The 17274-nt window shown below is 48.4% G+C and overlaps 1 long non-coding RNA gene and 1 pseudogene across 1 annotated transcript; both read left to right on the forward strand.

Moving 5' to 3' along the window:
- The first annotated feature begins 1056 nt into the window (after positions 1-1056).
- LOC112817849 (cytochrome b-c1 complex subunit 7 pseudogene) lies at positions 1057-1539 on the forward strand (annotated as a pseudogene).
- A 1556-nt stretch (positions 1540-3095) lies between these two features.
- Positions 3096-12028, forward strand: LOC112817850 (uncharacterized). The gene is made up of 3 exons (XR_003206482.2): positions 3096-3310; positions 4603-4668; positions 10214-12028. It is a non-coding gene; the product is annotated as an uncharacterized lncRNA (long non-coding RNA).
- Positions 12029-17274: the final 5246 nt, after the last annotated feature.

The raw sequence follows: 17274 nt of genomic DNA on the forward strand, positions 1-17274 counted from the left end.
TGTGCAAAGGGTTCTCTGTCCCTTTCTTTCTTTTTTTTTTAATTTTTTTATTGTTATGTTAATCACCATACATTACATCATTAGTTCTTGATGTAGTGTTCCATGATTCATTGTTTGTGCATAACACCCAGTGCTCCATGCAGAACGTGCCCTCCTTAATACCCATCACCAGGCTAACCCATCCCCCCACCCCCCTCCCCTCTAGAACCCTCAGTTTGTTTTTCAGAGTCCATCCTCTCTCATGGTTCGTCTCCCCCTCCGACTTACTCCCCTTCATTCTTCCCCTCCTGCTATCTTCTTCTTTTTCTTTTTTCTTAACATATCTTGCATTATTTGTTTCAGAAGTACAGATCTGTGATTCAACAGTCTTGCACAATTCACAGCGCTCACCATAGCACATACCCTCCCCAATGTCTATCACCCAGCCACCCCATCCCTCCCACCCCCCACCACTCCAGCAACCCTCAGTTTGTTTCCTGAGATTAAGAATTCCTCATATCAGTGAGGTCATATGATACATGTCTTTCTCTGATTGACTTATTTCACTCAGCATAACACCCTCCAGTTCCATCCACGTTGTTGCAAATGGCAAGATCTCATTCCTTTCGATGGCTGCATAATATTCCATTGTGTATATATACCACATCTTCTTTATCCATTCATCTGTCGATGGTCTCTGTCCCTTTCTATGTGACTTATGCAGTGTTCTCTCCTTGGGAATGTTAGAGCACAAAACTCTCCTGCTAATAAAATGAAGTGTCTGGGATTAGTGCCTCGTGGAGCTTTGAGACTGGACAGAATAGGTTGAGTTTCAGCTCTGCCACATGGGGAAATGTGGGTTATACTCCAGCCTTACCGGACTTTTGGGAAGATTGTGTATTGGGTATGTAAAAGGGTCTTTTCGTTTGATGAGGAGATTGCCTGAAAGCAAGCACTCAGCACGTTTGTCTTCAAGTATGTACCATATAAACGCATAAATCTCTCGGTCCTAGAACTGCAGAAGACAACTTCGTTTTGTTGCAGTCACAGGGCTATAAAAAATTAAGTTTGGCAGCCTCCGGTCAAAATGGCGAGCAGGCCTGCTGTTGCAGCATCAAGCCGGTGGCTGGAGGGTATTCGAAAATGGTACTACAATGCTGCAGGGTTCAATAAACTGGGGTTAATGAGAGATGATACAATATATGAGAATGATGATGTGAAAGAGGCCATAAGAAGGCTTCCTGAGAACCTTTATAATGACAGGATGTTTTGCATTAAGAGAGCACTGGACCTGACCATGAGGCATCAGATCTTGCCTAAAGAGCAGTGGACAAAATATGAGGAGGATAAATTCTACCTTGAACCATATCTGAAAGAAGTTATTCGGGAAAGAAAAGAGAGAGAAGAATGGGCAAAGAAATAATGATGGAGTTGAACTCTGTGGTTGCAGCTGCCCTCAAATATTTTTAAGAAGTTGAATAAACCTGAAGTGTACAATTTAGAACTATCTGAGCTGCAAATATATTACTTTAAATAAATGTCTATTGTGATTAAAAAAAATTAAGTTTATGTTAAATGAGATAGAAATCAATTTAAGTGATTGTGTGATTTGGAAGGTTGTGTTTGTGTGTGTGGAGAGAGAGAGAGAGAAATAGATACTTAACTACCCCTTCTTTATTTTTAAAATTTAAATCCAATTAATTAACATATAGTGTATTATTAGTTTCAGAGGTAGAGGTCAGTGATTCATCAGTTACATATAACACCCAGTGCTGATTACATCACATGCCCTCCTTAATGCCCATCACCCAGTTACCCCATCCCCCCACCAACCTCCCCTCCAGCAACCCTCAGTCTGTTTGCTGTGATTAAGAGTCTCTTAGGATTTGTCTCCCTCAGTGATTTCATCTTGTTTTATTTTTCCCTCCCTTCCCCTATGATCCTCTGTTTTGTTTCCTAAGTTCCACGTATGAGTGAGATCATATGATAATTGGCTTTCTCTGACTGGCTTACTTTGCTTAGCATAATACCCTCTAGTTCCATCCAGGTGGTTGCAAATGGCAAGATTTCAGTTTTTTGATCACTGAGTAATATTCTGTTGTATATATATACCACATCTTCTTTATCCATTCATCTGCCGATGGACATCTGGGCTCTTTCCACAGTTTGGCTATTGTGGACATTGCTGCTATAAACATTGGGGTGCAGGTGCCCCTTCGGGTCACTACCTTTGTATCTTTGGGGTAAATACCCAGTAGTGCAATTGCTGGGTCATAGGGTAGCTCTATTTTCAACTGTTTGAGGAAACTCCATACTGTTTTCCAGAGTGGTTGCACCAGCTTGCATTCCCGCCAACAGTGTAGGAGGGTTCCCCTTTCTCCGCATCCCCGCCAACATCTGTCGTTTCCTGACTTGTTAATTTTAGCCATTCTGACTGGTGTGAGGTGGTATCTCACTGAGGTTTTGATTTGGATTTCCCTGATGCTGAGTGATGTTGAGCACTTTTTCATGTGTCTGTTGGCCATTTGGATGTCTTCTATGGAGAAATGTCTGTTTATGTCTTCTGCCCATTTCTTTACTGGATTATTTGTTGTTTGGGTGTTGAGTTTGTAAGTTCTTTATAGATCTTGGATACTAGCCCTTTATCTGATATGTCATTTGCAAATATCTTCTCCCATTCTGTCAGTTGTCTTTTGGTTTTGTTGACTGTTTCCTTTGCTGTGTGAAAGCTTTTATCTTGATGAAGTCCCAATAGTTCATTTTTGTCCTTGCTTCCCTTGCCTTTGGAAATGTGTCTAGCTAGAAGTTGCTGTGGCTGAGGTCACAGAGGTTGCTGCCTGTGTTCTCCTCTAGGATTTAAAAAAAAAAATTATCTGTATTTATTGGAGAAAGAGAGGGGAAGCACAGGCAGAGGGAACAGCAGGCAGAGGGAGAAGCAGGCTCCCCAATGAGCAAGGAGCCCGATGCGGGACTCGATCCCAGGACACTGAGCCAAAGGCAGAGGCTCAACCAGCTGAGCCACCCAGGCATCCCTCTCCTCTAGGATTTTGATAGATTCCTATCATCAAACAAATATTTACTTAGTTGATATAACAGTAAGTGTTCAATTCTATCTGTCAGGGAAGAGAAAGCACAGGGCCAGAAGAGGACAAACAAGAAGAGACAGACCTCCATGCTTAAAAGGAAAAGGAGAAATATAGAGAAAATGGGCGATGTATTTCTGCCGACGGATCTGTCCCTGGGGGAGCACCCAGGGCTGTCTGTCCCAGGACTCTCCCTCTGCCTCACTGGACCAGCTCCCTGGCAGGGCCTGGGGGATCAAAGCTCCAAGGTCAGAGCCCCATCAGTCTGTTCTGTCTGGTTCTGTCATAGGATACTATTTTGAGTGTTGAGGATTCATTGATTTATTCACTCTTTTCTTCAACAAATGTTGAGTGTTTACTGCATCTCAGACACCGGGCTACAACTGATTATAATTGTCATCAAGTTTTAGTAACCTCTGCAGCAGATAAAAAAAAATAACCATTATAATAATGTGATATGCTGGGAATAAATAACGATTGCCACCATTCTTACTATTAAATGACTTGGAAACATTTTTTTCATATTAATATTAAGAAAGAAAGTGCTGGAAGTGAATGAATGATTCTGCCCATAAGTGTGTGAGAGAGGGCAGTTATATGGGAAACATCATGGAAGGAGAATTTCAACGGGACTTATTTGCACAAGCAGAGCAGACCCCCTCCCGCCCCGAGGAAAGCATGAGAATAATTGACTAGACGCCCAGGATCCAAAGGGCCCGTTTTAATAAGATTCGGGGTCTCCCAACAAGGCTGAGAGGCCCCCAACAGTGAGGGTGACCGCATGATGCTTCTCACCTTCCGGGCAAGGAGTGGATCTGTGCACCAAATCCCAGGAAACTGTTTCCTGGGGACGTCCTGCGACCTCCGCCTTCTCTTCCTGAGGTTGACCAAAGTTGCTAGCATCTCGTTCGTGATGAATCCAATGAGCATTTGTATGAGTGCCAAGATACATTTTTTGTGTGATAAAAATCTTATAGGCCTGAACTTGTGTCCATTGATACCTAGATAAAAGATTTAATTTAATTTATCGCTGCCCTGAACCCTGACCCTTGGTTCCCGCCATGGAACTTTAGCTCCCTGTGACTTGGACATTGCTCTGGGTCCCCCAACCCCAGCCTCCTGAGGAGCTGGAGCCTCTCCCCATGCAGCCCCTCCTTCTTCTTTCCTGCCCCCCTCAGTGTCACCTCTACCTGTATCTTCTGCTTGGAGCTCTGGCAATGTGCTCCAGCCACCTTTGGGACTTCTGCCTGTTGCCTCTGTCAGAGCCCCTCAGGCCACGTCCCTCACCTCCTGCTGACATGTGTCAGCTGGCCCCTCCCTGCCCCAGGATGCATCTGGGATGTTTGGACCTGTTCATCTTTCCTCCAGCCCTTCCTATCACTCACTGAGCTGTTCTGTAACGAAATGGTGTGGGGAAAGATAGTTTAAAGTTCTGATACACTTTCACAACTAGAAGCACAAATGGGACTGTTTGAGTTTTTGTTATTTACCCCTGTGGCTTGGATTAAATTAAGTTAATGTGCATCATCCCCACCCCCAGGTTGGAGTAAGCTGATGTGCTCTTTTTCTGGTCCAGATTCCAGCTGGACATGACATCACCACACAGGTAAGTCAGCATTGAACTTCCAGTCTGCCCTGTGTGTCTGCCCCAACCCCAGTATCATGTGCTCACTGTCTCCATGATCACATTGTCCAGATGTCCCACATTTAGAAGTCTTACCTCCTGGACTAGACTGTAAGGCCCAGGGTTAGAGACTAGACGTCCTGTACGGTGTCCACAGCACTCAGCACACTGCTTACTATGCACATGCATCCAGTGAAGGCTTGTAAATGACGAAAGTAGTGTCAGAATGTTTGTGTTGCAGAGGACTTCGAAGGGACGACCCAGAATATTATGATGGGAAGTGAAGAAAAATTTAGTAATGCCCCCCTGAATGAAGAGGTGTCCACCAGGGTTTTCTCAGAATTAAATATAAATTCAGATGGCATTTTAAAAGCAGAATTAGATGGTTTACAACTGATTATCATCAACCAGTTACTTGCCTGAATTCTGTGCCTAGTTCTCCCCCACCAGGCTAGCTAGGGACTGAGTTTTCATCTAGCCGTGGCCGTGGCCCTGAGTGCTCCCGCAGGTGGTGGGGCATCTGGGAAGGTGGGGGACAAGCCCTGCGGCCACTGTTCCGGGGCTCTGGAGCGGGGTGGGTATTTCCACCTGACAGGCTTGCTGGCAGCACCTGACGTAACGTGCATGAAGGTGTCTGTGGACCCGAAAGTGGCAGACCAAAGCAATGTGACGTTCTGATCGTTCATTCTCTGTAGTAAGAGAGCTATTTGGAGAGTTCAGCTCAGTTCAAACTGGAGCCCACCACACCCAGCTGTCTCAGCTGTCCTCAGGAATTTTGTGGCAGCCCCTCCCTCGCTTCTCAGCTGGCCCGGTGATTCAGAAAGCTGCGCTCTCCACCCACCCTGATGGCTCATCTCCCAGTTCTTTAGCTTATCCCTCCTAAAGTGTTTCTGTGACTCACTGCCCAATATATGCTATACGGCTCACTGACATGATCAGGAGAGGTCAAAGCCATCTGGTGCTGTGTCCACAGTGCTCCAAAACAGGGAGCACCGCGCTTTATGCGACGCATCTCATTTAAGGCTGTCCTTTTCAAGATAGGTCTTATTCCCTCTTCTACAGATGAGGAAACCAAGTCTGAGAGAGACCAAGGAACTTGTCCCGGCCTCTGGCTCCTTCTTAGACTCTAGCTGCTGCTTTTTCTTTTCTCCTTTTACATTTTATTGTATTATTGTAAGAGCACTTAAGGTGAGATCGACCCTTTTAGCAAGGCATACACTATATCATTATTGGCTATAGATACAAAGCTGTATAACAGATGTCCAGAACTTACTCATCTTGCGCAACTGAAACTTTATACCTGCTGATGAGTAACTCCCCATTGTCTAGATCCTAGCTTCTTCTTCTTCTTTTTTTCAATATTTTATTTATCCGACAGAGAGAGACACAGCAAGAGAGGGAACACAAGCAGGGAGAGTGGGAGAGGGAAAAGCAGGCTTCCCGTGGAGCAGGGAGCGCAATGCGGGGCTCGATCCCAGGACCCTGGGATCACGACCTGAGCCAAAGGCAGATGCTTAACCCACTGAGCCACCCAGGCACCCCAGATCCTAGCTTCTTAAACAAGAAACCGGGGCCGGGAGCTCAGGGGCTGTATCCACACTGGCATAATGCAACAGAACTGTTTCAGCCGCAATAGAATTGATGGGAAACTGATGAATCAGGAAGACCTATTTTGTCTGGTGTTTATTCCGGGGAGAGCTGGGGGTCACAAGGCTGAGATTTTCTCCCTGGCCCTGCCCTTCCCGTTCATCCTTGCTGGACGGAGAGCCCGCGCTCACCCACCAGACACACACTGAGCAACCAGCCTCTACTCCAAACAGACGCCATGCCTCGTCCCCTCTCTCATCTGGCTTCCACTCAACACAGCAGCTGGAGAAGTGGCACCTCAAGGGCTCCCTGACTATTTTTATGTGGCCATCTGCCTTCTGGACCAGGCCTGGCAGGCAGCAACAGGCTCAGGGAACGCCACAGCAGGTGGGTGACGCCCAGACAGCTGAGGACGCCCAGCCCTGCCCCTGATTCCTGTTCTAGGGACACTGGAAATGTGGTGCAAGGGTACCAAGAGGAAAAAGAAAGCCTTTATCATGCCGTAGCTCGGGGTGCTGTGGGGGCCCTTGGTTCCTTTTCCATTTCTACAACAAGCTCAGGCTGGTTCAGTCCTGCCATTGCCAGGGCCCAGGTGGCAGGGCTGGGCGGGGAGCACAGTGTGTGGGGCAGCAGTTTGGGCCACCTGCTGACCTCAGGGCCATCAGAGGAGAGAGCGTAGCAAAGACACTCTGCGGAGGGGATGCACTCCATGAAAGCCTCGGGCTTCAGTTGTAATAAGACCCCGGGGTGTCCCTGAGGCCCACCCTGACTGAAAGCTAAGCCTGGGGCAACATGGAGGCAGGCGGGGCTTTTCCGTGGTCAAATCTGTGGTTAGAGGAAGGGTTTGCCTCACTCATAGCTCCCTGGGACAGAGGAAGCATTACAAATCAATCAATAAAAGCCCCCTTTGCAGGGCGCCTGGGTGGCTCAGTGATTAAGCGTCTGCCTACAGCTCAGGTCGTGATCCCAGGGTCCTGGGATCGAGCCCCACCTCCGGCTCCCTCCGGCTCCCTGCTTGGTGGTAGGCCTGCTTCTCCCTCTCCCATTCCCCCTGCTTGTGTTCCCTCTCTCGTTGTGTCTCTCTCTGTCAAATAAATAAAGAAAATCTTTAAAATAAAAGCCCCCTTTGCAATACAGAAAATTTTAAACAGATGCATATCAGACATAAGATATTGAACCCAGCTTCTTGTGGAAGCATTTTTTTTTAAATATTTTTAATTAACATATAATGTATTATTTGTTTCAGAGGTACAGGTCTGTGATTCATCAGTCTTACACAATTCACAGTGCTCACCATAGCACATACCCTCCCCAATGTCCATCACCCAGCCACCCCCATCCCTCCCACCCCCCTCCACTCCAGCAACCCTCAAGTTTTTTTCCTGAGATTAAGAGTCTCTTATGGTTTGTCTCCGTCTCTGGTTTCCTCTTGTTTCATTTTTCCCTCCCTTCCCCTATGATCCTCTGTCTTGTTTCTCAAATTCATGTGGAAGCATTTCTTCAACAAACCTTGACAATACACCTCTTCCTTGATAAAAGAAAGAAAATGGTGTGTTCATGTCAGATTTATAGTAAAGGCTTCATTTGCTTTTTTCAGGAAGAAATGGGAAAATAAATGGGTCAGTATATTGAATTTCTGTTTCGTCTTTCTTTCTCTTCAATGTAAAGGATGTTTCCTTCCCAAGCATTTATGATGTCTGCTACCTGCCAAACCCCATTCCAGGTCCGTGAGCTCCATCAGTCTCCTGGGGTCAGGAAGAGGTGGATCAGGGCATCCGGAGCCCTGGGCTGGCACTGGTGGGACTTTGAGAAAGGCACTTAAATTCTAGATTCTAGGCTTCCTCATCTGCAGGGTAGCCATGATAATAAGGATCTTAACTGCATTGTTATGAAAATCAAGTACAATTATCTTCAAACTGTGGAACTACCTCATAATCATAAAGACATTAAAAAATTTAAAGAAGTTATTTGGAACATGACTGACCCAACAGGGGTCAGAATTTTTCTTGTGGGCCCCTAAAACTGCCCTCCTTCTAGAAGGAGAGGTTGGACAATTGAACTGAATTTTTGCCCTCCCTGCGGCAAGGACTCTGGTTGCAAATGTCCGATGGCCAGTGAGGGGCTGGGGCAGGGGCACGAAGCAGAACTCTCCTTCTTGCTCTTCCCGCCACCTCGCAGGACCCCAGCACACCCACTCGGGCCCCGGGGCGTGCCGAGGAGCAATGACACCAGAGCTCAGGCAGCCCTGACTCCAGCCTCCCAAGGACGTGAGCACCGAATTCCCTTTGCCAGACCCTTCCGTGCTGGAGCTGTCCAGAGTGGCTGTTCTTCCTGCTTTGAACCCTGCCTGCAATGGCAACTCAGAGAATGAACTGGGGGACACAGTCATGGGCGGCCACGGGAGCAGAGAGGGTCCGATCCCACTGCCTCTGTGCTCTCCCTCTCGTTTCTATGAGGTTTGGTCTCTGTGTTGGTCTCTTGGGCTTTTTAGGTGGCAGGGACCACGGATGCCACTTGGACCACATGCGTGGCTTTGTGTTTGGCAGCTCCATCCAGACACTGGAGAGCTGAATACCAGCTGTTCCTCAAAGAAGGGTCTGTTTGTCTCACCTGAAGAGCAGGAAGGGATGCAGTGCCGAGAGAAGGGGCCCCTGCCGCAGAAACGCGTAGTCAAGACAACCGAGCTGAGCACCAGACTCTGGCATCTGGGGGTTGCCTTTGCTGTTGCTGAAAGATCCTGCTCAACCAACCACCAAAACACAGTGGCTTGAACAATGGGCATTTCTTTTCTTTTCTTGCCCCCCCACCCCCTGCCACTTGGCTGGCAGCTCTGCTTGGGGCTGCAGGTCATCCGTGTATAGCTGCAGGCTGTGGGGCAGGGTCAGTACCCCGGGCCCTGCCGAAGGAGCAGGAGCTACCCAGCCACGTTCTCATCTTGACCACCCTGCGAGTGCCCAGGGCAGGCCAGGTGCGCACACTGCAGGCTTGGTGTGACTATACCAAACCTGCCATCATGGGACTCCAGCACCCAGCAACACCCTATGTACCAGCAGGGAGGAAAATAACTCGTCTCCCCAGGAGCTTAAGAGACAAGTCTGCTTTGAGAGGAGCAGTGAGGAAATTGTTGCTCATGTCTGATAAATTGAGTTCATCTGAGTGTCTGTTTTTATAAACTGTTTTTCTCATTTGTGACCTGCCTTAGATATTTTTGTTATAATTTTTGTTATTTTTTTCCAGCTCTCAGGAACTATGTGTATTCCTGCCATTATTTAATAGAACTTTATTGTTTGTGTTTATATTAATATTTTCGGCCTGTTTTAACAGCGATTATCTTATTCAACTCATAACATTGCTCTTGGGAAGGAAAAATAACATTATATCCATTTTACAGATGAAGAAATTAAATCTTAGCAGTATCAGTTAACTCCCCCAAGGCCACCACAGTTTGCAAAATAGCAGAACTTGGAACTAGCACCTACATATTGTAGGAGTCTTCAAGAAAACATCTATGTCTGGCAAACACAGGGTGATATTAAAAAATGGCAAGAACTAGTACCATAAAACTTGAATCAATCAATCAAAATACAAAATGAGGGGCACCTCGGGGGCTCAGTAGGTTAAGCGTCCGTCTCTTGATTTCGGCTCAGGTCATGATCTCAGGGTCATGAGATTGAGCCCCAAGTCTGGCTCTAAGCTTAGCACAGAGTCTGCTTAAAATCTCCCTCTGCCCCTCCCTCCCTCATGCGCATGCACACACTCTCTCTCTCAAAAATAATAAAATAAAATAAAATAAACAAAATAAAATAAAATACAAAATACAAAATGTTTTCTTTTTATTCCTAAACAAAACTATATATTATAAAACTCCCAATCATGTGATATAATTTGTAGCATAATTTGTTGTCGTTTTAGTAATTTTCAATCACTTTTTGATTTTTAGGAAATGTTCATGTGATCTCCCTGTATGACTTGGTGGCTGCTAGCTAAAAGATGCCATTGTCTGAGCCATGGTCTGACACAGGGAATGACATCGATAGACATTGGGTGACTTGTATGGAGACTCCTCTTCACATCAATGGTATTGCTCTTGGTATTCACGAGTTCTACAAAACCAACAGTAATTCCATTCAAAGGACTTCTAGACTTCTCTAACACTGCCTAAGATTTTATACAATATCTCTGTCGTTAACCAAGCCATGAAAACATGTTATTAGAATGCCATTATTTAGTAAGTGGCTTCATCTTGTTGATTTTTGTTCATTTTCAAGGCATGGAACATAATTCAATAACATGAAATAGTGTAAAACATTGTTCTGTTTTTTCACTTTTGTCATCAAGCCGCAAGTGCATTGTAATGTGATTGGTTAGACATAATCAATGGGAAAAAATAGTTTTCTCCTGGAGTTGATGTTCATTGTGTATATCGACAGATGGTGTTTCCTGTACCTTCATTTCAAGTGTGCCTTCTCCTTCAAGCTCAGTTTATTTTAAATAGTTGGTCACTTTTACAGTTTATGGAATTAATCTGTCATTTTTAATAACTGAAACTGTTCTTTCTGATACAATCAAAAGAAGTATTGGCACTTCTCCTAGACTATAATTTATAATTTCCAAATCTCTCTTTTAGATGTTTTTAAATGGTTTTCGTTTCCAAAATTTTAAAGACTTCCATTCCAGTTGTGCATTACAGTGAATATACAAAGTGTGATGCAGTTTTCACACTGCTTTTCTAGCTCAAGCCCTACAGACTGCCCATTAAGGCTTGACCAGTCTTCTTATTTCAGTTCCCAGCTTGTCAGGTGCATTAGACATTTTATTTTATTTTATTTTTAAAAGATTTTATTTATTCATTTGAGAGAAAGAGAGGCAGAGGGAAAGGGAGAAGCAGGCTCCCTGCCCAATGCGGGGCTTGATCCCAGGACCCTGGGATCACGACCTGAGCCTAAGGCTGATGTTTAACCTTAACCAACTGAGCCACCCAGGCGCCCCTGTCTTTCTTTCTTCTTAAATTCACTCTCCAGCAAGATGGGGAATTTACAAACCTGAGTCGTTTGTGACTGAATAGCTCCCATTACTTTAAAAAAACATTCTCACATTCTTCGTGAAGTTTCACCCTTGCAATCAGCCTGAGATCTGATTCAGAGTCAGTGGATATTTTATTCTAACAATACAGATTCAAAATGATGCTCAGGGAGGCTGTGCCCTGAGTCAGGCAGAATGGGAGGTGGGCAGCCAGGTGGAGGGGAGAAGGCTGGTCTTTGGGTGTAGGACCTCACACTGTAGTTTCCACTAAAGCAGAGCTTCTGAGTGGGCATCGAATTCTCACTCTGAGAAGTTTTATATTGTATTTTATTTAGATGATCATGTTATGCATCATATGGGCACTTCAGTCTTCTGTGTATTTTTTGTGCTTATTATTGGGGTGTGCCAAATAATTCTCCCAAGAAAAGAGTAGAGGGGGACTTCCAATTCCTTGATTTATTTATGCTATTAATTAACAAATATTTATTGAGCACTTTCTATGTGAAGGTGTTGTGGTAGGTGCTGGCAGATGGTGGGACAGTGTCCTGTGAAGGGAAGCTTGGCAGTGATCCGAGCAAACCCAGAGTTCTCATAAGGCAGGTCAGAATCTTGCTGCAAGCCACAGTTTAACTTCAGCAAGCATCATCTACATGAAATTGATGCTGTTAACTCGAATTCAGTGGCTGTTTCCAGTTTTGTTTATATGTTGTGTAAATTTGAAAAAATAGTTGTATGGAAGCAATCAGATAAAGGGTTCATATCTGATTTTATGTTTGTACATATTTAAATAATGTTGTAATGAAAATAATAGACCTTCTTTGGGCTCTCCCTGCCCCCCCCTTCTCACATGAACTCTTGAGCAGTTTCAGGTCGTTCCCTTAACAACGCAGGTGCACACAGGCACACAGCAGGGACACCCATCCGTGCAAACAGCATGCACACGCACACACCATGCACACGTGTACATGTGCACACAGCACGCACGCACGCACACACGCACACGGCATGCACTCACACGCCTACATTAGCACACACACTCCAAAGGCGGAGCTGGGGTTTCCAGCACAGTCAGAGGCACTCCGGGCTCCAGGACCTAGGAGCCTGGCCGGGGATCTTCTCGCCCCCCGCCCCCAAAGGTTTAGAAGTCGCCCTGGGAGGGATCCTAGAGATACCCTTCCTGCACTGGCAGCTCAGACCCCCCAAGAGGCCCGGCCGCCTGCCCCAGGCCGCCCTCCCCCGCCCCCGCCCGAAGCCCCCTCCTCGCCCACGCCTCGCCGGCCCTGGCCCCAGACCCCTCCCAGGCCTCGCACTCTGAGCCGGACCCCCAAGTCAGCAACACCATCTGCTTCCGTTCTGTCCCTTCCGAAAGCTTGTACTGTTAATTAGCTTGTAACAGCCACCCTGGCAGAGACTGTAGGGCAAGTCCAAGTTGAAGAAAGGAGCCTGCGCTCCCTGGAGCGCTCCCTTCCGGCTGGGGATCCGGCCTGGGGCCGCGGGAGAGCCTGAGCCGCCTGGGTGAAGGCTGGGAGGGACTGCGCCGGCACCCCGGGGAGATTAAACGCACTGCCTGGGGAAGTAGGTAGGATTGATTTTCTATAACTCAAGAGGACAGAAGTAGAACCTGTGAGCGGAAGTTTTAGGGACACAGATATTTGACTTAAAAAAAAAAAAGAAAGAGAGAAAATTAACAAAACTGTCCACAAATAGAATGAGCTGCCTTTATGAGGGATGTAGCCCCTAAAAGTGTTCATACCAAGGATGAAGCGGAGCACCAACGACCCGGGTGCAGTGGGAGGATCTCTGCATATACCCACCACACCGGGACATCTGTGACTCAGGTTGAGACAACAGCTTGGCCTAAGGGGCCATCCTCCTGAGCCAAGTGCCCTCATCTGGGCGCGATTCAGCCCTTGAGGAGAGAGGCGATCATTTCTAAAGCAAAATGCCATTTGGAGTGGTAATTCACCCTGGTGCATTGGGTACAGGAACGAGTGGAAGTCACATCCTTTTAGATTTTGTTGTTTGTATGTTTGAAGTCTGACTATACACCAGTGAGACAGGTGTTGGCATGCTTGAGTGTCATTCCATCTCAAATGTCCCCTCATTGAGTTCCCGTGAATCACGCCCAGGTGGACAAGGAGAATGTGGGGCACAGCATCCGTGACCAGGGTAGTGATTTCAATGCATGGGCACTCTGTGCACCCACCCTCCCCAAGCCTTCCAGGGAGGGTGCCGAGTTTGTAGCCTGGCCTTTGTGCTTGCTAAGGGGGTAATAGAAGTAGAGGCTAGGCTCACTTAGAAAAGATGAAGTCCTTTGGGAAGGGTCAGATCCTGGATCCTGGATCCTAGATCCTGGAGTCAGAAGCCTGGGGAGCTGACATGTGTGTGGACCTGTACTCCCCCTCCTGGTGGAGCCTGGAAGCCAACTCACCTTGTTCTTGTCCTCGCCTGGCACAGATCTGGAGCCCCAACACCACAACTGTTGTACGGTGGGGGGGCCCTCAGGTCCTGGCCAGGCCCGGGAGGACCTGGTTCCGAGCAGTGGAGGCGTGAAGACTCTGTGCAGCTGGGGCGGGGGAGATGCAGTATGACCTTCACAGGCTGAGCTCCAAAGCCAGTGGGCATGTTGGGGGAGGCCTGGGTGGGACATGAGCCCGGATGGTGCCTTGACATATTAGCCCCCAGAGCACCTATCTGTGACACGTTTTGACCTTGGCCTCTCTCTGAGGCCAGGGAAGGAGCCCCCTCGGAGCTGGGCTTTTCTCAGGCTGTGACAAACGTAAGGACCCCCAGAACAAGCCCTGTGTTTGCAATTGTTCACGTGAGGGTGGTTCCAACACCCTTGTAGAAACTAAATCCTACAAGAGAAGGGAGAGGGATGCTCCCCACAGTTTTATTTACATACATTTTATTTATTAGAGAGAAGTTGGGAACCCGAGGCAGGACCCCCTGAGTGGGAACAGCACTCCTCAGGAGATGTGGGGTCAGGTCACTGTCTGTGGCTCGTCCCTGGGCCATGAGCACACCAGGCGTGGCTTCCTGGAGAAAGGCCACATTCTCCGAGGTCTGGGCGCTGAGAAAGCAGCCCCATGTCCCCAGGCTGGCCAAGCGCAGGGCCAGGCTCTGGCTCTCTCTGTGAGGGGGCAGCTCTGAAGGGTGGCCGGGCTCACCTTCGCTGTGTAGGAGGAAAAGCAAACCGCTGCCATGCTGTTCGAGGAGAAAGAACTTTCCTTGGAGGACCTGGATTCCCATTTTAAGGCCCTTGCCTGACAAAGCCTCCAGGGTCACTGACTTGGGGTCACTGATGGGGTCCCGGGGCGAGCAGGCCACAGACACTTTCCCAGGGGCTGGGCAGAAGAGTAGAAATGTGGTGAATTGGAAAGTGCCAGGCTGACAAAAGGCGTTCTGTTAACATTTTTTGAGCCTGTGCCAAGAACACCTGTCTGGGCAGGGAATTCTCAGACCACCTCGTTTTAATCCTAATTGTACAGATGAAGAGTCTTGTGACAGGGAAGTCTGCTCACAGCCGAGTGATTCTAACCAGAGTCTGTCTTTGGCCATGCTAACACTCTCAGTCCATGCCAGGCCTGGTTACCCAGTGGAGATGCCAGGATGTGTGGGGACGTGGGGCTGTGTATGTGTGACTGAGAAAGGGGGCACACTAATAAACACTGGGGTGCACACCGAAATAGTAGGTCACGAACTCTGAGCACATAGGGATGATTTCCCCTTTTCTCAATTGTGCCTCTAGAACTCAGTAAATCAAGGGCACAAGGAGAGACCCTGAGCCCTTGCAGGGGACACATGCCACTGGAGCAGCTTCAGCTAGTGACTTGGTTGTCAGTGACATCCCAAACCCTATAGCCCTTTCTCTGCAGGGTCCATACTGCGTGGAGCTCCAGCCGAGCAGCCCGGCCACTCCTGCTAACCACAGGGACCACACCTTTCTCCCAGCCAGTGGACTGAATGTGGGTTGTGGAGATACTAAGATTAGAACAAGAAAGTGTCACTTTTGGAATGCATGTCGCCTAATTCAAACTGGAGACAAGAGGGAGCCGCACCTGTTGGGACCCTGCCCAGACATGGAGCAGGTTTTTATTCTGCTAGTTCTCTCCCATCAAAAGCCTCATGAAGGGCCCTCGGAAGGCTTTGATGTTTGTAAAATCAGCCTTTGCCTCCCCTTTCCACAGGCCTTGAGCATTAGAGCCTCAAGGCCCGGGTTTAGCCCTTCCTGAGAATTCTGTCGGGCTCCTCCATCCCAGGCCATCCCAGTAAAGCACCACATAGGATAAGGGGAAGAGAGCCCCCAGACTCCAAGTAGTCCTTCTGAATGGATCCCCTTTTTGACGATGAGGCGGCACTTCCACATTGTCCTTTTGCTTAATTCCCCTCCGCACAAAACAGGCCAGGGTGCCTTGTGGACACGGGGAGGAAAAGGGCACACCGAGGGAGGAGGGCACCAGCTGAGTCAGCAGGATCAGGCCCATCAGTGAAAATTCCTTTTTTGGAAGCCAGGCAGTCTCTTTCCAGGACTGCAGAATCCTTGGGAAGTGACGCAAGCCCTCAGTCAGAGAGACGCAGGGGCAGCACTCCACTCCTCCCAAGGTGGAAAGATGGCTCAGCGAGCTTTCTCAGTTTCTGGGGTCCTCTGCTCCCTCCTGGAGCACCCGGCCCAGCCCCAGCCCCAGCCCGCGGAGGGCAGGCTTCTCAGCAGAGCTCCTTATATAGGAAACCTTCCATCAGGGAGGCTTTTAGCGGGCAGCCCCGGCACTGCATCTGAGCCTTCTCTGCGAAACAGCCTCTACCACCGCAGTGTCCTACTCTGGAAGGAGACAGAAGCAGAAGGGGGCAGGGGGGGCTAAAATGCCTGTTTTGTCATGATGCTAAAAGCAGGGGCTGTGTCTTGAGGAATGCTGTGTGGTTCCTTTACTCTTGCCTCTCCTGCCAGGAAAAGCCTCTCCAAGCAGGCAGCTCAGGAATGGAGAGAACCCGGGACGGAGCCGACCGCCCAGAGGGTCTCTGGACTGTGTGTGAAGGGCAGCAAGGCCGAGGCCCCCGGGAAAGGCTGGGCTGTGGGCAGGGGCTGCAGAAACAGTGCGGGGCATTCTTTGCTGGGGTTTCTTTTCACTGAACTGCCTGCCAGGAAAGGAGAAAGGCCTCCGGGGTAACGTTTCCTAAGAGGAAATCACAAATCCGAGTTGGAGGACATTTGTCTCCTACCCTTAGGAGACAAATGGTGGTCCCCCTTATTCTAGTAGCAGCGCCCCCGTTTCCTCTGGGGAGCCGTGTTGCCCCCAGCCTATCTGTGCGGTTGGGGCTTACCCTTCTCTGCCTGTCGACCTGGTGTGGGGCCCTACATGTCACACCCTTGCCCCTGGGCCCCGGGGACCACGCGGCCCCAGGACTCCCTGGCGACTCATTTTCATGTGGGGAGGGCCGCCTAAGAGGACGCCAACTCAGAGGGAAGCAGGACCAAGACTCCTGGCTACCTCACTTGAGGGTCTGTACCCAGCAGTGCCTACAGCTAGAGCTGCCCCTCTGGGCTCACAGCGGCCTGGGTCAGTGTCCTGCCACTCGCAACCAGGGGTCCCACCTGATAACCCCGGTGACATCAGGAACTGAAGACATGGTCCACTAGTGCCATGCATCATCAAGTCTGGGTTTCAAGCAGTTTAGTGTGTGTGTGTGTGTGTGTGTGTGTCTGTGTGTGTGTGTTTAAGCTATAAGCATTGGTTGAAGACCTCCAGAACTTCAGGTTCTTAAGCTTTTGGGTCCCTTTGGGCTCATTCAGGACCTCATTAAAAAACAAAACAAAACACGAAAAAACAAAAACACAGGGGCGCCTGGGTGGCTCAGTCGGTTAAGTGTCTGCCTTCGGCTCAGGTCATGATCTCAGGGTCCTGGGTCCATTAGTTTAACAAACACTTAAAAGTGATCATATCTGTTAGCAGAGCACTTCTGGCTGAGTTTTGCTTATAT

Source organism: Callorhinus ursinus, unplaced genomic scaffold (assembly GCF_003265705.2).
Source record: "Callorhinus ursinus isolate GAN/ISIS: 27379988/994484 unplaced genomic scaffold, GSC_fseal_2.0 scaffold86, whole genome shotgun sequence".
NCBI classification, from domain to species: domain Eukaryota; kingdom Metazoa; phylum Chordata; class Mammalia; order Carnivora; family Otariidae; genus Callorhinus; species Callorhinus ursinus.